General features: G+C 40.5%; 1 protein-coding gene and 1 pseudogene across 2 annotated transcripts in view; both read left to right on the top strand.

Moving 5' to 3' along the window:
- LOC100430375 (uncharacterized) overlaps nt 1-15,012 on the top strand; it is a 25,516-nt gene extending 10,504 nt beyond the window's left edge. Inside the window, exon 3 of the mRNA XM_077942760.1 lies at nt 15,003-15,012. The gene's annotated coding sequence lies outside the window, so the exon portion shown is untranslated. The remainder of the gene's footprint in view (nt 1-15,002) is intronic.
- LOC144330571 (zinc finger protein 705D-like) lies at nt 4,031-27,134 on the top strand (annotated as a pseudogene). The gene is made up of 4 exons (XR_013396862.1): nt 4,031-4,147; nt 23,414-23,548; nt 25,281-25,355; nt 26,417-27,134. The product of XR_013396862.1 is annotated as a zinc finger protein 705D-like (transcript).

Below are 27,134 nucleotides of genomic sequence, written 5' to 3'. Positions count from 1 at the left end.
TAAAGATGTATTTCTTGTTTTATTTATTTATTTATTTATTTTGAGATGGAGTTTAACTCTTGTTGCCCAGGCTGGAGTGCAATGACACAATCTGGGCTCACTGCAACCTCCACCTCCCAGGTTCAAGTGATTTTCCTGCCTCAGTCTCCTGAGTAGCTGGCATTACAGGCACGCACTACCACGCCTGGCTAATTTTTGTATCTTTAGTAGAGATGGGGTTTCTCCATGTTGGTCAGGCTAGTCTCGAACTCCTGACCTCAGGTGATCTGCCCACCTCAGCCTCCCAAATTGCTGGGATTACAGGTGTAAGCCACTGTGTGCAGCCTATATGATATATTTACATATTATAATTATGTATATTAATTTTATATAATTATATATAAATATAAAATATAAAAACTTTCCTTGCCTTCTCTTGTTTCTACCTACAGTCAGTATATACCCATGACTTCAAATACTATCTACATGTAATAATTTTAAATGTATATTTTATATATATATATATTTTTTTTTTGAGACGGAGTCTCGCCCTGTCACCAGGCTGGAGTGCAATGACGCAGTCTTAGCTCATTGCAACCTCTGACTCCCAGGTTTAAGCGATTATCCTGCCTCAGCCTCCCAAGTAGCTGGGCTTATAAGCGCCCACCACCATGTCCAGCTAATTTTTGTATTTTTAGTAGAGACAGGGTTTTGCCATTGTGGCTAGGTTGGTTTCAAACTCTTGACCTTAATTGATCACCCGCCTCAGCCTCCTAAAGCGCTGGGAATACAGGCGTGAGCCACCTTGGCCAAAATATTTTTTTGTTTCCAAACATTTTACATGAGAGGAAAGTGGAGAATAAATCACCTGACACTCTACTCTAAAAAAAAAATCTTTGTGCCTCTCTTCTTTTCATCCTTCCTAAGTGTACATATGACCAAAATGTCTTTAGGTTGAGGTCCCCCCGTGAAAACGTTACAGGGTGTTGTGTCCTCAGCCACCCTCCTGTCTTTTCCTAGTCCTGGCATTTTAGAACTGTCTGGGAATGACCCAGGGTACCCACAGTGGCCATGTCTATTGGAGGGTCTAGTGAGTATCAGCCCCGGGGTCATCTCATCCCCAAGGACAGAGTCTCTCATGGGAGCAGCTGGATGGTCTTGGCCTTAGAGTAATCTCCTGGTATAGTTTCATCTAAAATGGTGACCCCTTAGGGTTATTAAAATTTTAGGACATTAAAATGAATGGACCATACAACGTAACGTCATTAAAGCTAGGTCATTAAAGCTGTTCCTCTAGCTGGAGGTTTTATTCCTTGGAGACACATTGACGGTCTGCCAATGGGATGCTGATATTGAGAGTAAAAGGCAGAAATGATTTCTGCTCTCTAGATTGTCTCAGACTTGTGAAGAGAGAAAAACTGTCCCAAAGGATGAGGAAAACCCACCCCAGAGAGGATGTGCAAGAACCTAAATATGAAAATGCTCTGAAGGCACACAGGAGGACAAAGAGCAGTGCCAGTGCCTCCTAGGTGGTCACTGAACAGGATGGGTGTCCCGAGGGATAGAATGGCCTGCCGTGACACTTAGAAAGGTCTGCGTTGGAGTCAGCACTGCCTCTCCCTGAGTTTGTTACCTTGAAAAGGCTTGTCCTCTTATTTGAGTTTCAGTTTTTCATTGACTGTAAGATACATTTTGTCAGTACAGCTTGAAAGATAAATATACTATTTCCAAAGAGGCAAGATAAAATGATGCATTTTATTTGCTAAAAATTCGTATTTATTTCTTCCCCAGAGTGAGTGTAGTAAGTTTTAAAGGTCTGTTCTTTTTAAGGGTAATTTCAAATGGAATTGTAGGACTTAGCTTTGTCAATGCTACTGGTGAAATAAAAGTGTGATAGATAAATTGATGATTTACAAAGATTCACCAAAATGTCAGTTCCCCTCTTGTAGCATGGTGAAGAATTTATGACAGTGGACATATCTGTATCCTCTTATCTGGATATCTGAGGGGGTTTTTCGTGTTGTTTTTTGTTTTTTTGGAGACACTGTCTTGCTCTGTAACCCAACTGGAGTGCACTGGCGCCATCTCTGCTTACTGCAACCTCTGCTTCCCGGGTTCAAGTGATTCTCCTGTGTCAGCCTCCCGAGTAACTGGGATTATAGGCACCCACCACCACACCCAGCTAATTTTTGTATTTTCAGTAAACACGGGGTTTTAGGCCTGGCACGGTGGCTCATGCCTGTAATCCCAGCACTTTGGGAGGCCAAGGTGGGCGGATCACGAGGTCAGGAGTTCCAGAGCAGCCTGGTCAACGTTGTGAAAAACTGTCTCTACCACAAATACAAAAAAATTAGCTGAGCCTGGTGGCAGGCACCTGTAATCCCAGCTACTCGGGAGGCTGAGGCAAGAGAATTGCTTGAACTCGGGAGGTGGAGGTTGCAGAGAGCCAAGATCTTGCCACTGCACCCCAGCCCAAGCGACAATGCAAGACTCCGTCTCAAAAAACAAACAAACAAACAAACAGCAAAAAGACGGGGTTTTGATATGTTGGTCAGGCTGGTCTCAACCTCCTGACCTCAGGTGATCACCCGTCTCATACTCCCAAGGTGCTGGGATTACAGGCGTGAGCCACCATGCCCAGCCCACTCTATTTTCTTTTTATTCCCTAAATTTTAATATGTTTGAGTTTGTCTGTTCCTTTATCACTGTTTTCTTACATAAAAGAAATTCTGCCTAATCCTTCATAAAAAAAAATCTTCCTGTGACTTCTGAAAGTGTTCTGGTTTTATCTTTCGTATTTGAATATATAATAAGTTGATTATGGATCATGGAATGAAGAAGAATGCAATGCATTTTCCCAAGTAGATGCCAGCCTGGTTTGCCTTATATTTTAAAGTGCATGTGATTTCTTTTTCTATTCTACAGTGCCTACTCTATCATTCATCAACTTTCCATATAAATGCTGGGTCATTACGACTTTTCTTCCCCTTGGTCTGCTTGCTCGTCTCTCTGCTAATACTGTGCTGTCCTGAGTATTGTCGTTTGAAAATCTTAGAAGTATGTTAGACAAGTCATCACTCTTTTTTTAGATGACTAAAAAGCATTAGACATTTGTCATTTTTACTACGCATGAAAAAGTAGTTTTTCCTTCCTAAAAAAAACCTGATTTGGGAATTTATGTGATTTCATAGGAAGAGCTTCTGGAAGTGGTGACATTAATGTCATTTTAAAAAACATGTGTCGTATTTCCTCTTATTCCTTTCTGCCTTGACATTGTGCAATAGAAATTTTAAAAATTGTTGTATTAGTATTGTTAAATATCAATTATTGGTTTTATTTACTACTCAATTAAATTTAGTAAGCCTACTTTCTCTTGGTATAATCACATTGAATGGGCTCAACTCCCCAGTTAACAAGTGACAGCACATGTAAAATATTGTCTACCAGGGAAACTCATTGAACACTTAGTGTTCAGACTGTGTTTTGGTGTCTGGTTCCCTAAGCACCACTGCAGTGAAAATAATAGACCTTCGGCAGAAAAACTTTTGGCAAATATATTGCATAAGCCATTTAGATGCAGTGAGTCATTCTTATTACTTGGGTTGGTGGAATCCCTTTCAAAATGTAAGTTACTATTACAAACAAAGGTGGAACTTTGTGAGCAGGCATTTTTAAGAATAAGTAGTCTCAGGACTGATAATATTAACTCCCTTATGCACATCAGGTAGGACTTTATTATGACAGATACTAAAAATGCACAAAGTGAAGTTAAAAGGTAACTCCTAGCAGCACATCTTACTCCCTGGATTCTCTAATGAGATGGGTGTTTCTACTTTGCTGTTGCCTTTCTGAATAGTTCAATTCCAGCATTAGTACTGCTGTGTGGGAGGGAGTATGTGTGAACAGAGTAAGAGTTGTGACAATCAAGTCATAGAAAAAATGTTTGGAAATTTTAGAATCATGTAAACAGCTTATGGATTGAGTATAGATTCCCAGTGCAGTCAGTCTCACCCATCCTTCTATCCACATGTGTGGAATGTTCTAGGACTCCATGGCTTTTGAGGATGTGGCTGTGAACTTTACCCAGGAGGAATGGATTTTTCTAGATTCTTCTCAGAAGAATCTCTACAGAGAAGTGATGCAGGAAACCTGCAGGAACCTGGCTTCTGTAGGTGAGAATGACAACATATTTCACCTAATTACAGAACTATTTCCCTATCATCAGTGCTATTTGTGATTTGGAATGTGGCAAGGGAATGATTTGGTGACTAAATCAGGCATGGACACTGTCCACAAAGAACATTAAATCTAGTAATGTTTCTGTAGTTTGTAATAATTCATGATAATTTTGTGGGTCTGCATTTTAGGAAACAAATGGAAAGACCAGAATATTGAAGATCACTTTGAAAAACCTGGGAAAGATATAAGATAATTTGTACTGAGAAGAGGAAATAAAGTCCTCTGAAGGAATCTTATCAAGTCATGAACTTAAAAACAAGCAATCAAAACAAATAAGAGTCACTTGAAATTTATTTTTTTTTAGAAAAAAAATTTATTTTTTTTTAGAAAGTGGGAATGTTTCATTTCTCTCATACCCACTCAAGGACATATGAAAATGCACACTGTAGCTCCCTGGACCTTGTTAATACAAGAACGTACACAGGATTAACACTCTAATAGTTTAGAAACTGCAAGAATATTTTCAGTTTTCTCATTTACTTGAAAAGTCATGTGAAAACTCCCACAGGAAAGAAGTTCTATAAGTGAAGCTTTTCTAATTTGGAAAGCCTGATGCAAATTAATTACGGTGCAGTGCTTGAAAAAATGTATGAAATGTTACACAAGTTACAAGTATATTGTTTTTATCAGTGGCTCATTCTTAAGGAGTCATGAGTATACAATTCACCTTGTTTTGCAGGGAAACCTTGAGGTGAGAGTTCTGTAATTGCTCTTTAAGCGGTAGTACTTGAGTTTCATAGATAATGATATTAAGTTTATTGGTAGGATTTTTGTCTATTCATTTGATAATGTGCTGGATTCATGGTTGAATTTTAATGTTTTTCTAATGTGTAGGTAAGTTTAATTTTTTTTATTTCATTATTACCTTTTTTTGAGATGGAGTCTCACTGTGTTGCCGAGGTGGAGTGTAGTGGTGCAATCTCGGCTCACTGCAACCTCCGCCTCCTGGGTTTAAGTGATTCTCCTGCCTCAGCCTCTGTTGTAGCTGGGACTACAGGTGCCTGCCACTACATCCAGCTAATTCTTTGTATTTTTAGTAGAGACAGGGTTTCACCATGTTGGCTAGGCTGGTCTTGAACTCGTGGCCTCATGATTTGCCCACCTCAGCCTCCCAATGTGCTGGGATTACAGACATGAGCCACTGCATCTGGTCAGGCAAGTTTCGCTTTTATGTATTGTCCTGTGATTAACGGACCAGTGAATAATGACTGTGAATTGCTGGGATTGTCTTACTAGCCTCATTTGGCAAATTTTGATTATCCCTTGTTCATTATACACATTCCACCTTTCTTTATTAAAGGAAAAACTACTCTTGATGTAAAGATGTTTATTTTTTGCTAATAATGAGTTGGTATTAATTCCTAAGTACATAGATTTTACTATAGAGTATCATCTCGTGAGTTCTTTGCATTTGTTGCCCTTTATTCTTTATTATTTCTGTCTATTATTTGGGTCATTCACTTTGAATGAAGGAGAGAGGACTGTGATAGGACAATATGTTGTAACCAATCTGAGGGAGGAAGCATTCAATCTCTCAGTCACATATGATAGCGTTGGGCTTTTCATCAATGCCTTTCTTATTGTAGTAGATAGTATTGCACCATTATGATATGATAGTTTATATACTGTATTTTAGAGTATTACAGTCTTACCAGTCAGTGTCACATGATTCAGTTCCCTACCAGCCAATAGACAAACCAATCACATACTCCTGTAGGAACAAAGGAACATCCTCGGCCGCGTGGGTGGATCACGCCTGTAATCCCAACACTTAGGGAGGCCGAGGCCGCTGAATCATGAGGTCGGGAGATCGAGACCATCCTGGCTAACACGGTGAAATCCCGTCTCTACTAAAAATACAAAAATTTAGCCGTGTGTGGTGGTGGGTGCCTGTAGTCCCAGCTTCTAGAGAGGCTGAGGCAGGAGAATGGTGTGAACCCGGAAGACGGAGATTGCAGTGAGCCAAGATCACACCACTGCACTCCAGCAAGGGTGACAGAGAGAGATTCTGTCCCCCCCCCCCAAAAAAAAAAGAAAAAAAAGAACATCCTCACTTTTTAATGCTATACCACTGCTATACCACTCTCTACTCCCAAGTTAATCCCTGTTTGGGCCTGTGGGAGCTTACACCACCCTCCTATATGTAATTAATAACTGATGTCTGGCTTATCTGTTTAGTAATAGATGTTATGTGTTTAACGGTGCCAGTAAACGTAGGGTGCTCATTCCTTCCTCACCAGTGGAGTACGTGAGACGCTGTTGAAACAATTGGCAACACAAATGGAACGGACCAGCCCTCATGAAGGACACCTGCTCAACTTGACCTACCTGCTGTGGGCTGACGGTCCCGTAACACATCAGCAGTCACCTGGGTCAGAACCGTGAGCTGATGATGGGTCTTCCTTTTGGTCTGCACAGCGTTTTGTGGTCTTCAGGTGTTGTCATCTTCTCCCACACTAAACTGCTCTCATCTCCTAGACTTGAATGTTTACTTGCACTCAGCATGACATTTGGCCTGTGCTTAGCAGGCAGTTTTGAGGCCCTGGCTTATTAATGCACAAAAGCGCAGCACATAAGCCGACACTTAAGTCCTAATTAGCAAGGATCAGGCTGTATCTCTGTAGTCCCTGCATCTACTCTGGTCACCATCTCTGTATGCTTAGGGCAGCCATGTGAACATTATTAATTATTGTATACTCCAAGACAATAGTTATTATGTAGGCAGAAGTAGTGGCCTTGTTTGTTTCTTGTGCTGCTGCTCCCCTTGCCGCTGTCCCCTACACCCTCCTGATGAGGTGTACATCTATGGTGCCTCATGGTTCAGTCACGGATGAGTAAAGAAAATGGGAAGAAAGAGTTTGATATTAGCCCCTATGAAAGCATATGAAGAAGAGTCTCAGCTGCTTTCATTGAAAAATTCCTAGCGAGTGTGTGGGTTTTTCTTATCACTGCTGCTTATCAGCATGCCAAAAGTCGAATCTTCGGACTGCAAGTCTTGCCGGCCTTAGACATAATGGCCTTACTGCATGTGGAGCTAACCCCAGGAAGATGGAATGACAGTCTCTGGAGGATTAGGTGGTCTCCTCCAATGTGGCTTGATGGGCTCCTGAACTCTTTCCTGTAACCATGCAGAGAGTCTACACTGCCAGCAATCATGTGCCTCAACTCTGTAGATGTAGAAACTCAAAATATTCAAAATATTCTGAAACAGTTTCCATTGAAAGGAAAGAGAAAGGCAGTTAGGTGCCATGCTCCGGTCAAGAGAACTAGTGGATGGCTCACAAGAACACTCTGTCGCTACTGTCTGTGCCTCTGTCACAACAAATATCCTGATCCTTCAGTTTTAAGGGTGCAGGGCCATTTTCCTCCCTTTCTTACTGGTAGTTCTCAAGATAACTGTATGATGTGCTGGGAAGGCAATATCCTGAGAATCAGGTGACATTGGTCAGAACAGCCCAGGCTCTGTTAGAGTCCCTGCTCAAAACAGAATGGCCTTTAACGCTTGTGTCCAGCAAACCACATCATTGGAGAAAACCCAAGGTGGGCTGCTTTCTGGGGTCCCTCAGTTGTAGTGCAAGTGAAGTGTTTACATCAAAACTCCATCCATCTGCTCTGGGTAGCCTTCCTGGTCTTGTGGTAGCGGTTCATATTGAATCCTAGACTTCTGTTGTCTTTTGTTTGCTATTTGTAAGTAATAAATTCACTTCATGGAATTTATGTATGAATATGTTTGGTCTCATTGTACTCAGAAAAGTTGGTAGCCATTGCACAGTGAACCCGCTTCATAATTGGTGAAAACACCTATGCCCCCCTTGTGCCACAGCAAGGAGGTTCATTCAGCCAAACATAAACTTCATGTGCGTAAAACCCTGTAGCACAATTATTACCATGTGGAAGGCCTTTAACAATGGTGATGCTGATTTGAAGAACTCTGAAGGAAGAAATTTACACAAATGGGTTGGGTACACGGGAGTCCCTCCTAACGTAAAGCAACCCTTACTCCCCTCTGCCTAAAAAGAGTGAAGAGGCCAGGCACGGTGGCTCAGGCCTGTAATTCGAGCACTCTGGGAGGCCGAGGTAGGCAGATCACAAGATCAGGGGTTCAAGACCAGCCTGACCAACATGGGGAAGCCACATCTCTACTAAAACTACAAAAATTAGCTGGGCATGGTGGTGGGCACCTGTAATCCCAGCCACTTGGGAGGCTGATGCAGGAGAATTGCTTGAACCTGGGAGGCGGAGGTTGAAGTGAGTCAAGACCATGCCACTGCACTCCAGCCTGGGTGACAGGGCAAGACTCTGTCTCAGGGGGAAAAAAAAAAAGTGTATAAGAACTGAAACAGGTTTAAAATTTCACCTAGTTGGAAATGCAAAGTTTACAAAAATAATATTAAAATAAAATGCTAAATGAGTGCTCATTGAATTTTATGCCTCCACAAAGTGGATTGTGAATTAACTTCCACATCTGTTGAAAGCCACCAAAGTTCGGCAGCCTCCGTGTCTGAAATTCACATGTGGCTCAAATAAGAATTATACCTGGGGATACCCCAAAGTTTAAATATGGTATCCCCTGTGATATTATGAGGAATTGCTGTACATAAAACAGGTTGTCTTCCTTTAATTCTGAAAATAATATTATCTTGCCTAAATTCTCCAAAACGCATCACTCTGCAGTATCCGATAGAGGACATAGGTTTCCTGACCAATGAGCACTGAAAGTAAGTGTGTGCGACTCACCTATGTTCTTATCAAAATGGAAATCCCCGAATCCCACCAGTTAGAATAACATGACAGAATGTCAGATTTTTGGAATATATAGGTTTTCTGTGAGGTTATTAAGTATTGATTCCATTTTTAAAATAGATATCAATATATTTAGATTACCTATTTCTCCTATGTTTTAGTATTAATAGATTGTGTCTTTTAATTCATCCAGTTGGTCTAAGTTACCAAGTTTGTGCATTATAGAGATTGTAATATTGTTTATTATTTTATCATCCATGGGCTCTCTAATATAAAGGCCTCTTTTAATTCTTCTATTATTAGGTTGGTGCCAAAGTAATTGTGGTTTTGGACCATGAATTTTAAATTTTTATAACTAGGCTTCAACACATCTTTATTAATCAAAATAGAACCCATTACAATGGACTGGGCACAGTCGCTCACGCCTGTAATCCCAGCACTTTAGGAGGCTGAGGCGGGTGAATCAGGAGGTCAGGAGTTTGAGACCAGCCTGAGCAACATGGTGAAATCCCGTCTTTACTAAAAATACAAAAAGTAGCCGGGTGTGGTGGCATGTGCCTGTAATCCCAGCTACTCAAGAGGTTGAGGCAGGAGAATCTCTTGAACCCAGGAGGCAGAGGTTACAGTGAGCTGAGACTGCACCTTTGCACTCTGGCCTGTGTGATAGAGTGAGACTCAGTCTTTAAAAGAAAAGAAACCATTACATTGAGCACATTTTTGCCAATGAGAAATAAACTTGTTTATTCCATGCTTTCAGGGTTCGATGAACTCTTGGAAAGCATTTTCTGCATCCTGCTGGTTGTGTAAGTGTTTTCCCTGCAAAAAGTTGTCAAGATGCTTAAAGAAGTGGTAGTTGGTTGGCGAGAGGTCAGGTGAATACGGCAGATGAGACAAAACTTCATAGCCCAGTTTCTTCAACTTTTGAAGCCCTGGTTATATGGCATGTGGTCACACGTTGTGGAGAACTGGGCCCTTCATGTTGACCAGTGCCAGCTCCAGGTGCTACAGTTTTCCATGCATCTCATCGATTAACTCGGCATACTTCTCAGATGTAATGATTTCACCAGGATTCAAAAACTGTAGTGGATCAAAAGACCGGCAGCTGACCACCAAACAGTGACCGTGACCTTTTTTTGGCACAAGTTTGACTTTGGGAAGTGGTTTAGAGCTTCTTCTCAGTCCAGCCACTGAGCTGGCTGTTGTATGAAATCCACTTTTCGTGGCATGTCACAATCTGATCAAGAAATGGTTCATTGTTGTTTCATAGAATAAGAGAAGATGACACTTCAAAAGGATGCTTTTTAAACTATTTGGTCAGCTCATGAGGCACCCACTTATCAAGATTTTTCAGCTTTCCAATTGGCTTCAAATGCTGGATGACCATAGAATGGTCGACATTCAGTTCTTCGCCAACTTCTCGTGTATCTGTAAGAGGATCGAATTCAGTGGTTGCTCTCAATTGGTCGTTATCAACTTCTGGCCCAGAGCCTGGGGCTGAGGCTGCCATGACCACCCTGTTCTCTACCTTCTGATGCGCTTGGGCCCAGAGCCTGGGGCTGAGGCTGCCATGACCACCCTGTTCTCTTCCTTCCGGGGTCCCCAGGAAGCTCCCAGGACTGAACGATCACCACAAAATACAGTGGCCAGGATGGGAGGGCTGGAGGTCAACTACCCCCCCGCCCCTGCCACCACAACCAAGAGGCCCCCATGGAGGTTGGCCCTGAGATGTGGGTCCCTGTGGGATGCAGGTCCCTGTGGGATGCTTCAGGGGATGAGCACGGGTCCTCCTGGCTGACAGGAGCCTGGTGGGCACTGGGTGTGTGGGGTCTATATAGGTGGGTTGGACAGAACTGGGCCTGACCAGGGAGCCAGAGACTGATGTGTCTTCCCGATTTCCGATGAGATCCCCTATCTGGTCATTGATGATGGTGATTTCTCTTTGAGTACTGAATCCCTGTAAGGTGTTAGGCACTCCATTCTTACCAAGTTTATTTTGTTACCTGGTAGAACCTGGCTCATAAAGAAGAAAACGGTGAAGAGGAGGACAGGAATCCTCATGGCTGAAGAAAGAAGAAAGTTTGGCTTCATTTCCAGGAGGCAGAGAAAACTTCCGTCTGTGGCTCTCTAGCACCAGTGGAATGTCTCTGTTTGGATAATGAAAGCCTTTCTGTACCTCATTAAGGATATTCATAGATAGAGGTGTTCTATGCATGCAAAATTACTTTTATGGGAGGACTGATGTGGGTGCACAGTTTTGGCCAGAAAACCTTGTTCAATGGGAACATGAGCTACAAACATTTTGGCAAAAGATGAAAGTTTATGAACAAACAACCATTTATATTGTTATAATAAATTAGACTATGTTGAGAAACCAGTTGCTTTCGTTAATGATCAGACATTTTGTTAGTGAACACTTCCCAGACTTTACTAGCCCTGCTAAGAATTAATCACCCCACTTGCTCCTGGTCTGAAGCCCCAAAGTGCTTTGTTGATGTTACAGTGCTTACTGCCTTGTATGTTAGATTAGTGAATGTATATTTGCCTCTTCCACCACTGTATGAGCTTCTTGCTTGCTAGGACAAGGCTATATTCCTCAGAGCAGAGGAGGGAGTTGAATCATGCGGCCATTTATTCTCAAATCCTCTTCACCAAGTGGAACAAAACAGAACAGCGAAAGACCACTGCACATGGAAGCAGGAGGTCTGGATTTGGGTTCTAGTTCTCTAGATCTATTACTAACTGGAGGTATGGATAGAGTCAGGAAAATTTTCTTCCTTAGATGCTTCCTTGATAGCACCTATAAAGGTTGAGATCTGTTGGATCTAGATCAGGGGATTCTCAATCACTACTATGCATAAAATCAACTGGGAGAGTTGCTTTGCAATACAGATGCTTAGTTCCATCTCATGATATTTTTACTGTTTTTTAAAATTGATCTAGTATTTTTCATTAAATAATGTCAACTTTCTTAGTCTACATCTAATAAAACTCCCACCGGCATACAAATACATTGAATGATATTAGCAGCAGAATCTTTAAAGAAAGTAACCATATACAACTATTAAACCATTTTTTTCATTACTTATTATTTCATGCTGTTTGTCACTATTGTCATCATAATCAGCATCACCCTACATTGCTGAACACCCATTATGAATCATATGGCATAAACATTTTTCCTACTCGTAAGGAGCATACATTCTCTATACGCATATGAAATTAATGTCTGAACAAAGTGGCTTAAACTAGGCAGAAGTTTATTTCTTTCTCACTTAAATCTATAGTTACATGTATCATGGCTGGTACAGATGTTTGCCAAATTCATTAGGGATGCAGGCCCCTTCCAGCTGTCTGCTCTGCTGCATTTTAGAAGAGGCTCCAGTTTGGCTGCTAAATGCCCACCTATCATTTTTTAATTCCAGGCAGCAGGAAAGAAAATAACAAAGAGAGGAAAACAAGGGGACGTCTACCCCTCCTTTTAAATTTTTTAACCAACCCCCTCTTTTTTTTTTTTAACCCAATTTGTTGAGCTATGATTACATTTAAAAAGCTGTCCATGTTTAAGGTACGCATCTCAGTGAGCCTGGGGACCTCCAGAACTTACTTATATGGTATATCTGAAACTTTGTGCTCTGACCACATCTACCCATTTCCCCTGCACCACGGCCCCTGGCAGCCACCATTCTACTCTCTGCTTTTGTGAGTTTGTCTATTTTAGATTTCAAATGCAAGTGAAATCATATAGTAATTGTCATTCTGTGGCTGGCCTATTTCATATAACGTAATGCCCTCAAAGTCCACCCATGTTGTCACAAATGACAGGGTTTCATTATTATGTAACACTGAATAATATTCCAATGCATATATGTATTAACCATTTATCCTGATACTCTCCCTCCACCTGCCTCCCCAGTGTGTGTTGTTCCCCTCTCAGTATCCATGTGTTCTCATTGTTCTGCTTCCACTTGTGAGAACATGCACTGTTTGATTTTGTATTCCCGGGTTAGTTTGCTGAGGATAATGGCTTCCAGCTCCATCTATGTCCGTGCAAAGGACATGATCTCATTCCCTTTTATGGCTGCATACATAGTATTTCATGGTGTGTATGTACCACATTTTCTTTATCCAGTCTATCATTGATGGACATTTGGGTTGATTTCATGTCTTTGCTATTGTGACTAGTGCTGCAATGAACATGTGTGTGCATGTATCTTTATAACAGAATGATTTATATTCGTTTGGGTATATACACAGTAATGAGATTGCTGGGTCAAGTGATAGTTCTGGTTCTAGGTCTTTGACGAATCACCATACTGTCTTCCACAATGGTTGAACTAATTTACATTCCACCAACAGTGTAAAAGTGTTCCTATATCTCAACAGCCTCATCAGCAGGTAGTTTTATTTAAAAATTTTTGGAGAAACCTTCATACTATTATCCAAAATGGCCATAGTAGTTTGTATTTCCACCACGAATATACAAGGGTTATCTTTTATCCACATCCTCACTAATACTTACTATTCATCTTTTCGATAACAGCTATTCTAAGAGGTGTCAGGTGACATTTCATGGTGGTTTTTATTTGCATCCCCCTGACAATTAGAGATGGTAAGAATTTTGTCATGTATTTGTTGGCCATTTGTATCTCTTCTTCTGGGAAATGTCTATTCAGATCTTCACCTATTTATTTATTTTATTTTATTTTATTTTTTGAGACGGAGTCTTGCTCTGTCACCCAGGCTGGAATGCAGTGGCATGATCTCGGCTCACTGCAAGCTCCGCCTCCTGGGTTTATGCCATTCTCCTGCCTCAGCCTCCTGAGTAGCTGGGACTACAGGTGCCCGCCACCTCGCCCAGCCAGTTTTTTGTATTTTTAGTAGAGACGGGGTTTCACCGTGTTAGGCAGGATGGTCTCGATCTCCTGACCTTGTGATCCGCCCGCCTCGGCCTCCCAAAGTGCTAGGATTACAGGCTTGAGCCACCGCGCCCGGCCCACATCTTCACCTCTTTAAAAAAAAAAATTCAACTTTTATTTTAGATTCAGTGAATGCACGTGCAGGGTTTTACATTGGCACATTGTGTGATGCTGAGGCTTGGAGTATGAATGATCTTGTAACCCAGGTAGAAAACATAGTATTTCATGGTGTATATGTTTTTCAGGTTTTGGTCCCCACCTTCCCTTCCCCTTCTTGTAGTCCTCAGTATCCGTTGTTCCCATCTTTACATCCATGTATAATCAGCGCTTTGTTCGTACTTATAACTAAGAACATATGATATTTGGTTTTTTCTTCCTGCATTATTTTAGAATAATGGCCTCTAGCTGCATCCATGTTGGTGCAAAGGACATAATTTTTTTAATGGTTGCATAGTATTCCATGGTGTATATATACTACATTTTCTCTATCCGATGATAGAGAAAATATTCATGTCTTTGCTACTGCAAATAATGCTATAATAAATATATGAGTGCACGTGTCTTTATGGTATTTTCTTTTGGATACAAGGGTCAGTCCCCGTGGCTGCTGTCGAGGACTAGCATTGAGTGCCTGAAGCTTTTCCAGGCTCAGGGTGAAAGCTGTCAGTGGATCTATCATTCTGGGGTCTGGAGGATGGTGGCCGTCTTCTCAGAGCTCCACTAGGCAGTGCCCCAGTGAGGACTCTGTGGGAGCTCCTACCCCATATTCTCCCTCTGCACTGCTGTAGTAGACATTTGCATGAGGTCTCCACCCCAGCAGGCTTCTACTGGATATACAGGCTTTTCCATACATCTTTTGAAATCCAGGTGAAGGCTTCTGATATGGTTTGGCTCTGTGTCCCCGCCCAAATCTCACCTCAAATTGTACTCCCACAATTCCCACATGTTGTGGGGGACCCAGTGGGAAATAATTGAATCATGGGGGCAGTTTCTCCCATATCGTTCTTGTGGTAGTGAATAAGTCTTACGAGTTCCGATGGTTTGATAAGGCGAAACCAGTTTTGCTTGGCTGTCATTCTCTCACTTGCCTGCTGTGATGTAAGACATGCCTTTCGCCTTCTGCCTCCCCCCAGCCATGTGGAACTGTAAGTCCAAATAAACTTCTTTCTTTTGTAAATTGCCCAGTCTTGGGTATGTGTTTATCAGCAGCGCACTCCTGTACTTTGTGCAACTGCAGGTTTAATATCCCATGGAAATTGCCAAGGCTTATGGCTTGCACCCTCAAAGCAGTGACCCAAACTGTGTCTGGGGCCTTTTTTAGCCATGGCTGGAGCTGGAGTGGTTGGGAGGTAGAATGCTGTGAGCACTGTCCTGCGCTTGCCCGGGGTGGTGCAGCCCTAGGCCCAGCCCACAAAACCAGTCTTCCCTTATAGGCCTCCAGGCCTTTGAAGGGAGGGGCTGCCACCAGCCAAGGTCTCTGAAATGCCTTTCAGGTCCTTTCTTCATTGTCTTCTATTAGCATCTGCTTTCCTTTTAGTTATGCAAATGTCTTCAGCCTGCTTGAGTTTCAGAGGATACCAACGGCCTTAGAAGTACCATATGACCCCTAACACTTCTTGACTTCATTTCTGCAATATATTTTATTTTTTTTACGTCATCATGAGCATTGAAACTTTTTATATCTATTCACTTTCCATTTGTTTTCAAGTCCAGTTTACTTCCAAATAATTTTAGAATATAGAGTCTCCATAAGACTCTAGTTTGTCTGGTTTCTTGCTGTACCCCATGACTGCGAATGCTTTCTAGTACATATAATACACTCAAAAGTACTTATGAGGCCGGATGCGGTGGCCCACGCCTGTAATCCCAGCACTTTGGGAGGCCGAGGTAGGCGGATCATGAGGTCAGGAGATTGAGAACACCCTGGCTAACACGGGTGAAACCCCGTCTCTACTAAAAAAAATATAAAAAAATAGCCGGACGTGGTGTCGGGCGCCTGTAGTCCCAGCTACTCGGGAGGCTGAGGCGGGAGAATGGCGTGAACTCGGGAAGCAGAGCTTGCAGAGAGCCGAGATCTCACCACTGCGCTCTAGCCTGGGCAACAGAGCAAGACTCCATCTCAAAAAAAAAAAAAAAAAAAAGTACTTATGAATGAAAAAAGGAATGAATCTTCCTATTTTTCCTTCAACATAGCCTTAACTTTTTGGTTTCCAACTTTATGTGGGGTTTTCAGTAGCTGTCTCAAAAATCCAATCAAATTGAACCGGGTGTGTCTCCAGAATGCAGTTTTGATTAGGTTCAGTATCTGTGCAGTCAGGGCATGCCTCTTGGAATGTAGTGCTGATTAGGTTTATTAATTGTTTTTTCCTATATAAGGGGAAGCCAGAGGATGCGTTTTCCCAGAGAAGGAGCATCAGAAGAGTTTAAGACCTTGGGGAAAGGGAGTCTTGCTGCTTGCTTGTGGGACTTGCCTTGGAAGGTAGATAAGTTCACAGCATCCTCCAACTTTTTATTTTTGGTGAGTTCTCCGAGCACTGAGATGTGAACTGGCCCCATTCCCTTACAATGATACTGTTACCAGTAGAAGAGATTCGAGTTACTGGCAGCATATCTGCATGGGTCCATAAGCAACTTCAGTCCTTACCTCCTCAGAAGAAAGAATTCGACTGAGGGGCATACAGCGGAAAAAGAGACTAAGTTTCAGAGCAGGAGTGGAAGTTTATTTAAAAAGGCTTTAGAACAGAAAGGAAAGGAAAATTCTCCTGGAAGAGACCCAAGTGGATGCCTGAGGGTCCAAGAGAGAAAAGAGAAGGGCCTTTAACCTTGATCCTGGGATGGGCTTGCCTCTTTCCCACGATTCTGCCTTTAGGGAGAGTTTCCGGCATGCACAGTGCTTTCCTTACCCTTTGGAATTGAGCATGCACGGTGTGTTTAGGGAGTTATATGCGTGTCCGTCTGAGGCTTTCTTTCCTTTTCCAGTGGAGTGTGTGCCCGGAAGATTATACTTTGCCATTTTTGTCTCTTAACATGAATGCCCAAGAAGTTGCTTCTTCCTGGGGTCTGCATTTAATTAACATTTTTGATGTTAACAGGTGTAGACCACCAGGAAATGGCCTGTCTCTGGTGCTGCCTAATTATCATTGTTAGAGAGGCAAAGTGATCACTAACAGGCCATCACCTGACATTTCTAGTGGGTAGGGGAAGAGCCCTCTCCTGCCCTGCTCCTGCTCTTCTACCTGTAACAAGACAAGCCTTGAATAGCATCAGACATGTGTCCCATCAAGGCAGCATCTCATTATTAAATTTTACTGTGTGAATCGATACTTCACATTCTCATATTCTGTGTTCACTATTTGTGTGCCTTTTCCATTTTTGTTTTGACCGTATCTCATTATTTTAACTGCTTTCTCCAAGATTCTAGATCTGCATTGACCAATAGAGTAACTACTAGTCACATGTGGCTATAAACTGTAAATTAATTATAATTAAATAACTAAATGGCATATCCTTAGTAGTAATTGCCAAATTCGTGGCCAAACTAGAAATTCTGTAACTACATATGTGTGGTAGTTACTGCATTGGACAATGTAGATATAGAGCATTTCTTTCATCACAGAAAATCATGTGGGGCATGTTGGCTGCCACTTATTTTTAATTTATTTTTATTTTTTATTTCTTCGAGACAGAGTTTTGCTCTTGTTGCCCAGGCTGGAGTGCAATGGCATGATCTCAGCTCACCGCAACCTCCGCCTCCCAGGTTCAAGCGATTCTCCTGCCTAAGCCTCCCTAGTAGCTGGGATTACAGGCTTGTGCCACCACGCCCGCCTGTTTTTTGTTTTTTTTTTTTTTTCTATTTTTAGTAGAGACAGGGTTTCTCCATGTTGGTCAGGCTGGTCTCAAACTCCTGACCTCAGGTGATCCGCCTGCCTCCGCCTCCCAAAGTGCTGGGATTACAAGTATGAGCCACTGTGCCCGGCCTTATTTTTAAATTCTATTTGTGTGGTTTATAGTTAAATTATATTCTGCTTCTCTATATTCATTTCCTTTCACAGATTTTCTCAGGCAATTTTTAAATTTCATTCATTTACCTTCTTGAGGAAAGTACTTAGATCATTTTTTTAAAATAATGTACAGCAAATAATTTTTCCACGGATATTGTTTTAGCTTTATTGTGTTGGTACTTTTACATACTATATTCAGGTATTATTATTTTTCATAACTTACTTTAAAAATTGTGCCAAGTTTATTTAAAAGAGATTTCTCCCTTGATTTTCAGAGGTCAGATTGTGTCTTCCATTGCTGTTATTTTAGTTTAATTTTATTTTATTATATGTAAATATGTTGCATATTCCTTTTTTAAAAAATATGAGATTTTTTCTCTGGTTACACAAACTTTGTATGAAGTGTTCATTATGCGCTTTAAAAATAAATATTTTGTTTCAGGGCATGGTGCTTTCACACATGCAACCTTAGAATAATTCTAAATTCCATTGCACTTTCACCATTCCTGAACTGCTTTGAATATATTGGATGTTGGAAGCCATGAGAGGTTTTGACTTGCAATCCAGTCAAGATAATAGGATTTTCCATTTATAGTGTAATCTGATATATATTCATTTTGGTTTCATACTTTTAAAAAATCTATTCTCTTTTACTCTGTGGTGATCTTTGCTTTTCTATTTGTGCATTACTAGAATGTCAGCTGCTGTTTCCCTAGCACCTGAGATGTTACTCAACACTGTATAGTGCTGGTGTTGAGAATTGAGAGAATCTACTAAATAATAGCACTTTTTGAGACTGCAGTTCTGAATTAAAAGGAAGGGAAAGGACAGGCAAAAGAATATAGACATCAGCTATTTTTACTGAAGATCTGTTGGAGAACATGGTTTTGGTGTCCAGGAACTTGAGACCTAATGCTGCATTCCTAATACTTCACTAAGGTGGGCCTAAATAGCCCTGAAAGGGCTAGGAAGTCACAAGTCAGCCTCTTAATTGTTATGGGTGTCCTTAAAATATTAAGGTAATATTGAGGATGCAGAATGGCTCCTTCCTCATGACTTTTTAAGAGATCTGGGCCGGCGCTGTGGCTCATGCCTGTAATCCCAGCACTTTGAGAGGCTGAGGCGGGTGGATCACCTGAGATCAGAAGTTCCAGACCAGCCTGACCAAATTGGAGAAACCCCGTCTCGACTGAAAATACAAAATTAGCCAAGCGTGGTGGCGCATGCCTGTCATCCCAGCTACTTGGAAGGCTGAGGCAGGAGAATAGCTTGAACCTGGGAGGTGGATGTTGCAGTGAGCTGAGATTTCACCATTGCACTCCAGCCTGAGCAACAAGAGTGAAACTCTGTCAAAAAACAAAAAGAGAGAGAGAGAGAGAGAGAGAGAGAGAGAGAGAGAGATCTGGAGGGAGATACTAAGCTGTGCAGGCTCTCATCTTGAAGTCACCAAATACGTAAGTTGTTATTCCTGCTCTGGTGAGAAGTTTGTCAATACATTTTTTCCATGAATTAATGAAAATTTTAGACCCATAACATAAGTTTTAAAAAATTTATCCTAAAGATTGCTTGTGTATGTGTCTGTTTTGAAATATATTTAATCTCTATATCTTGAAATAGTTTTTATAGATTCCACACAAGAGTCCTTTAGGAAATAAGCGTGCTTTGATTTTCTTATAATATTTGTCCTTGTTTGTCCCTGGCACAGTCTGTATATGACCATTTAAATTACTTTTAGTTCATGTTTGGGTTATAATCACACACAAATATTCTCTAAAGTCCAAATCTTATTTTGATATTCGAGGAAGAGTTTACATGGTAATAATATTAAGGGTTACAGCTGGTTTCACTGAAGCTTTGTAGGCATTCTCTAATATCTTATTTTTTTGAAGGAATATCTGTTCTGCTTGAATTATAGACTGCATAATACATGTACTGTCAGGTACATTCATGGAAGGGACAGGCAGATGGAGTGATATGTTACTGAAGCCTTGATAAACAGATGTAGGAAATAGACCAAGGAATAAGAAAAAAGTTGATATTGAAAAGTGCTTGTTGAAGTCTGTAAATGTGCATTAAAATGTGGCAGTAAAAATAGACACAGTGAAGTTTGGGAACTGGGGTCTAAATCCTGCAGTCCCCAGAATCATAGAGAACCTTGGTTAGGGGAGTAATTTTGTAAAAAAGCAAGAAGAGGCAGTGACAAGGCAGAATATAATTAAAAATATTGCTGTGTCATTTTCCAGTTTTGTAATTTTGTCATATTTTTCAAACTCTGTTGATCATTTATTGAACTGGTAAATAAACTATCATCAGCAGGGTTATTATAAGGGTTAAATAAGGAAATTTATGTATATCTGTAAGCACAACATCACAATTAATACAAAGTTACCCTTTTTATTTTTCCTGGACTTCATGTACATGGGTCAGTTAATTTTTTGTTTATGAAACATAATTATCATTTGTACATAAAATATATTTAATTTTTTTATTTTTAGCAGGGAAATAATACATGCATGTTTTCCCCCATCTCAAACACATGCATTCATATAAACATATCCATCTCTATACCTACATATCTATGTATGAATATACACATGGACATCAGTATTTCTCAGCAAATATGTATCATGATAATCAGAGATATTGCAACTAACAAAGACTAACATAAACCATGATTGCAAGAATTTTAGATACCACCTTAGTAAAATATCAGATTGAGCTGCTAAATTTCTCTCAGCCCTAAGTCATTTTGTATTTTCTGAGCATCTTAGAGGATTGTGACTGTATACACAGGACAGAAACACCAGACCCAGGGTACTGCTGCGAATTTCTGATGCAGGAGATATTAAGGGCTAGATCAGCAGGATGGGAGTGTTGACCCTCCAAGTGAAATAAATTCCTGAATTGATTATCCCCATCCTAAAACAGATTTTTTATTTTTTATTTTTTTTTGATACAGAGTCTTGCTCTGTCGCCCTGGCTGGAGTGCAGTGTTAGGATCTCGGCTCACTGTAATTGCCTCCTGGGTTCAAGCGATTCTCCTGCTTCAGCCTCCTGAGTAGCTGGGATTACAGGCAAGCACCACCATGCCCAGCTAATTTGTGTATTTTTAGTAGAAATGGGGTTTCACCATTTTGGCCAGGCTGGTCTCGAACTCCTGACCTCAGGTGATCCACCTGCCTTGGCCTCCCAAAGTGCTGGGATTACAGGCAAGAGCAACCGCACTTGACCCTAAAACAGATTCTTACTTGATTGATTTCCAAGTTCCAAGGGGAAATACAAAAGTCGAAATTGAGAGAAAGTAAAAGTGGAGTAAGGCTTCAGAAGGCTGTGATTGGTGTTGGAGAAACATTGCTAGGGCATAAAGCTGGGATAATAAAATCTGAGAAATCCCACAGTGTTTATCTACAGGTGGAAATCATATTCCACATGTGGGCAGAGTCAGGGATCCCTGTATTTTAAAATCAGTGAGGGAATTGAATATCTGGACTTGTGTCAATTAACATACAAAACTCAGTGCTTTTAATGTTCTCGTTCACAAGATATCTGTGTTCCTTCTTTGTCAGAAACCATAGTCATAGGCTTCCTAATTTTGACCTTGGGGAAAGAGGAGAGGCCTCTGTGTGTTTGTGTGTATTGGTCAGGCTGTGGTGCAGGTGGTGTCACACTTCAGTGAAGGTCTGGCTTTTCATCACAGGTTGGTCTGAAAATTGTGTACAAGGCTGGTGTCTCACGTGTTCTTTCTCCAACCTCAGCTTTTTTTAGTGCCTGAAGTGTCTGCAAGTGGAAATCCAGAAGAAGACAGAGAGAGACTGAGTTCTTGACAATGCGTTCACTAGTGAGTACGGGATGCCTCTTTCTGCTGAAATGACACCCATATTGCTGGCAAATGGGCAGTTTTCTGCAGTTTGCATGGGTGTTTCATTTTTATTCTTTTTGTTTGTTTGTTTTCATGATGCAAAATCCATCCAGCCTGGGTGTTCCAAATGCAATCAGGAGACTTTCAGGTATCTGGCCTCCAATTAAGTTTTCTCAGGACTCTAGGTTGGGTATCATGTGTCAAAGATTCCTAAATTATCAATATAATTTCTAATATTACACTACTTTATTCCAGCCCCTATTCAGGCTATTTACAAAAAAAGACATGAGAGGTCTCATTTATGTATTTCTTTTTCTTCTATCCATCCTATAACCTCATAGGGAAATAATTGACCCATTAACTGTACCGTTGGCTGAAATAGACTTAGGATTTTGATGAATGCAGGCAATAGAGATGCGTGAAGAGCAGAAGATCACAGCCCAATAATGAGGCTGATGTTCTAGCAGCTGAGTTCAATAAATCCCGTGTGATAGGCCTTGGGCAAGAGCTGCACAGTGCTGAGGAAAAAGGAGAGTTTGATAAAATATATTTGTGCTTTTAAAAACTTTGCAAAAGGACAACTAAAGAAGTCATTATTATTCTTATCCCCATTCATTTTACCTTTTGATAATTAACCTTTTCACCTTCTGGTAACTGAAAGTAACATATAAGAAATACAATTACTTAATTATGGTTGCACACTCAGGAGAAGGAATATAGTAGATAGAGTACAATTTAGGGTTCTGTGGAAATGCTTCATAAGGGCTGGTTAGAAAAAAGCAAAACAGTAAAGAGGTCTTTTTATCCTTGAACAAGCCAAGTGACAAGGTAAAGTTAAAAGAGAGGCAGTGATAACTGATGTTTGGATTGCCCAGAGAAAGTTGAGAACAGGAAGCCTCATATCACAGGAATCATCAGACTAAGACTTCCTCAGTGTACCAGCCTCAGCGGTCTTGTATTGTGCTGCTCGACTGTCTTCAAGCCTTGTCATGAACACCTGAATGACATAACATTAGAGTGACTCTATGTATAAATTGAATCCTATATTCTGCGTAAAACTTGTTCCGTTCTGAAGAATGCTGGAGTCTGGTTCATTACTTTCTAACTTTTTAATGAATAAGGGACCAATGACATGTATTTAATAAATATTTGCTAGATAGGAAACATGTTTTCTATTACTTCGTTAGATTATTCAAAGCACATAATAGGTCTTTTAACCATTTGATTGGTGAGAAACCTGTGGTTTATCTAGAGAAATAATTTATTTAATCAGAGTCATGTTTAAAAAGTAGTAAATCATGGTTATTTGTCTTGTGACTACTCTGTAATTTTCTTGAAATTCATGGTAAATTTGTTTTATTTATGAAGGTTCAAGCGAAAATTTTATAATCAGTTATGTACAGGTGATTAACACATTACTGAAAAATATCTGGGCTATATTATGTCACACCTCATGTGATATTTCTTCATAGTAAAGTTTAATGGATTAAGAGTGGGTACGTCTCTGTGAGTGAATCGGAAAGGCAGATACCAGCTTAGTATTGAGAATGAACTGGCTGGAACCTAAAACACTGGGAATTCTGCATACCCAGCTCCTACCTATGTCATCTCAGCCTTCCTCCTCTGGACGTTAAAAGGGATTCTCTGTCTAAACTAAAGTGTCTGTGATGTTTTAGAAGAAAGTGACTTTTGAAGATGTAGCTATTGACTTCACCCAGGAAGAGTGGGCCATGATGGACACATCCAAGAGAACTGGATGGACACATCCAGTTGTTGGTGACTGGAAAACAACAGTCACCTGGTGTCCCTCGGTGAGTCCCTCAACATTCACATATGTATGTAGACACACATTGACTCATTCATTCAATAAGTGTTGGAACAGCTTCCCCAAATCTAACTCTAATCTCTTCTCTGATTCTCTCACAGATCTTATCTGAAAAAGTTTGAGCTCTCTAAATCTGTCTGAAAGAAATATCTTTATTTTATTTTATTTTGTTTTGTTTTATTTAGTTTGTCACTCAATTAGAATGTAATCTTGACAAGGATTTCATGATTTCCTTGGTACTCAGTGTCTAATACTCAGAACAGACCTGAGAACTTAATGAATATTTTCTTTTCTTTTTTTTTTTTTTTGAGACAGAGTCTCGCTCTGTTGCCCAGGCTGGAGTGCAGTGGCGTGATCTTGGCTCACTGCAAGCTCCGCCTCCCGGGTTCACGCCATTCTCCTGCCTCAGCCTCCAGAGTAGCTGGGACTACAGGCGCCCGCCACCTCGCCCAGCTAGTTTTTTTGTATTTTTTAGTAGAGACGGGGTTTCACCGTGTCAGCCAGGATGGTCTCGATCTCCTGACCTCGTGATCCGCCCGTCTCGGCCTCCCAAAGTGCTGGGATTACAGGCTTGAGCCACCGCGCCCGGCCTAATGAATATTTTCAATGTATTAAATTTAATATTTTCTAAATAACTCTTCTGCTTTAGTCGCTATGCTTAGGCTGAGACCAATTAGTGAAAACAATAGCAATATCTTTTCTGTATAGAACATCAATTATTTTTGTAAATCAAATTTTTTTTTTTGTTCTGCATGAGAATAATAATAAACATACTGTGCAGAGGTTTAATTAATCTCTTTCTGAAAAGACTGTGTATTCTGCATTGTGTCTTGGAACTTAGGCATGGACTCAGCATTCATAGGTCCTGACTGTTTTGAATTTCCTTTTCCTGATGGACCTTTCATTTGGATTTATTTTCTAGTCTCATGTTGGGTCAAAAAAATCCTGGGGAGTTTTCTGTGTTCTAGGTCTTGTGGCCTGAGCTGACCTTCACTGTTTTATTCTTCCTTGATAGCCTGCCTTACAGTTGGTGATAATGCACATTTATTGACAGTGAACTCAAAACACATGTACTGTTTCCACTAACAGGGTACCAGATAAGCAAATCCTATATAACTTTGCAGCTGGAGGAAGGAAAAGAGCTCTGGCGGGAAGGAAGAGAATTTCTCCAAGGCCAGAATCTGGGTAAGCAACAGGGTCCTGTGCTCTAATAGGAGGAGGTGCTTTGTCAATGAATAATATCAGTCAAATATTAATGAGAGGTTTTATTAAATGAGTGGTAATTTCTAAAATGTAGGTTAAGCTACTGGAGCAGAATTCCTTAGATGGTATCATCATTTTTGTTCATATGTCAGATGCTACTCTTGTGTCCTCTTGCCTTTTCTTTTACTTTCAGGAAAAGGATAATTCATGTACTCGTTGGGGTTAAACTGTCACATGCTGACTCTTTTACCGATACCCCTGTGAAGACTATCCCTCTATTTACCTGCCTGATATCTCATGTCCATTTTAAATCTTTTCACATTTTAATTTTAAGACTCTTTTCTAATTGCTGACGCTGTACCTTCTGTTCTATTGAAGTATTTTCTTCATTTGACACATTTGCCACATCTAAGTGTCAATTTTTGAAAAAAAGTAAACAGGCCTTGTGGTTTTTCAAACAATTTTATTACCATAATACCAAGGTAACAATTTATTTTTCAATTATTTCAAACAAGGAAAGTGCCCTTAAGAAAAAACACACGATAACCATGCATCCTATCAGAAAAGATGCATCCACCGGTATGACAATGGTGAGTTTTATAGCTCTGTACACCAGTCATCTAAGTTAAAGATCTGGTAATGGGTTAAGTTAGTAATGACGCACAGTCACCTGAGTGTAATTAGGCTGGCACTAAGTGCTTTCTAAGCAAAAAAAAAAAAAAATTTGATACTTTGAATTCAGTGAATAAAGTGACCTGTGTTGTAAACCATAACATGAGATCTTTAAAATAGAACAAGTGCATACACATTACTCATGCTCAGACTTTGAAAGATATTGATATCATCACAATCAATGGAATAACTCTGCAGTTGGGATCTTACAAAAGAGAAAATATCTGTGTCTGCAGGAGACAATGTGTACGCAAGTGTCAATCGAGAAAAATGACGAGACAAGTCTCAATCATTTTAGGAGATGTATTTGCCAGAGTTAAGGACATGCACCTGGGGAACAGGTGTATACCTTTCTCCAAAGATAATTTTCTCCAAATTTAAAGGGGGAAAGGGTGGGATATTGAGAAGTACACAATTTTCATGTAAAAGTTGGGTAGAAAAAAATAGTCATTCATGAATTTTTCTGGCTTAGTGAATCTGGATTTTTTTTCATAAGATGACATAAACAAATGAGGCAGAGGAATAACGCAGGAAAGCTGCATTTTATATAAGACAACATAGGCAAAATGGGGCAGGGAAACAATTGGATATGCATTTGTGTCTGGTGAACTGGGGATGACTGCGCCTGTAAAGACAAGCTATCAGTTTGCATTGTCATGGTGTAATTTTAACAGCTCATCAGGAATCTCCTTGTGGGCAAAATATGGGGGAGGCATGTAGCTTTTCATCTTCTAGCCATATTATTTAGGAACCAGAAGGGGGAGGCAGGTTTGTGTGACCCTGTTCCCAGCTTGATTTTTCCCTTTGGTTAAATGAGTTTGGGGTGCCAAAATTTAATTTCCTTTCACACAAGTAACATTGGAAACATTTCAACTGGGCTCTACCACTGAATGGTTGGCCTAGGATCCAAAGGTGGTGAAATGAATGTATAGATGTATGTCGGTAAATCATTAAGAGCTTTTAATCTTTGTCTCTAAAGGAGAACTCTCTCATTCTGGAGGATCCCTTTGAATGTAATGATTTGGGAGAAGATTGCACTCACAGTTCCACAATGACTCAGTGTTTGTTAACTCAGAGTGGAAAGAAACCCTACGTCAGCAAACAGTGTGGAAAATCCCTTAGTAATCAGTTGTCCCCTAAACCACATAAACAAATTCATACTAAAGGTAAATCATATCAATGTAATATATGTGAAAAGGCCTATACTAATTGCTTTCACCTTAGACGGCACAAGATGACTCACACTGGAGACGGGCCATATGCATGTCATCTATGTGGAAAATCCTTCACTCAGCGTCCTCACCTTAGAAGACATGAGAAAACTCACACGGGAGAGAGACCGTAGAAGTGTCATCAGTGTGGGAAAGGCTTTATTCAATCCTTTAACCTTCGAAGACATGAGAGAACTCACCTTGGATAAAAGTGTTATGAATGTGATAAAAGTGGGAAAGTCTTTAGTCAAAGCTCTGGCTTTAGAGGACACACAAGAATTCACACTGAAGAGAAACCACATGCTTGTCTTCTATGTGTGGAAAGCCTTTAGTCTATCTTCTGACCTTAGATGATAGGAGAGAACATGCACTGGAGAAAAGCCATATGAATGCCATTTATGTGGGAAAGCCTTCAGTCAACGTACTAATCTTAAATAACATCAGAAAATTCACCCTGGAGAGAAACTTATAAATGTCTTCAGAACA

The sequence above is a fragment of the Macaca mulatta genome, chromosome 8 (assembly GCF_049350105.2).
Source record: "Macaca mulatta isolate MMU2019108-1 chromosome 8, T2T-MMU8v2.0, whole genome shotgun sequence".
NCBI lineage: Eukaryota > Metazoa > Chordata > Mammalia > Primates > Cercopithecidae > Macaca > Macaca mulatta.
Note: the sequence above shows the minus strand (reverse complement) of the source record. Positions and strands in the feature narration are given on the sequence as shown.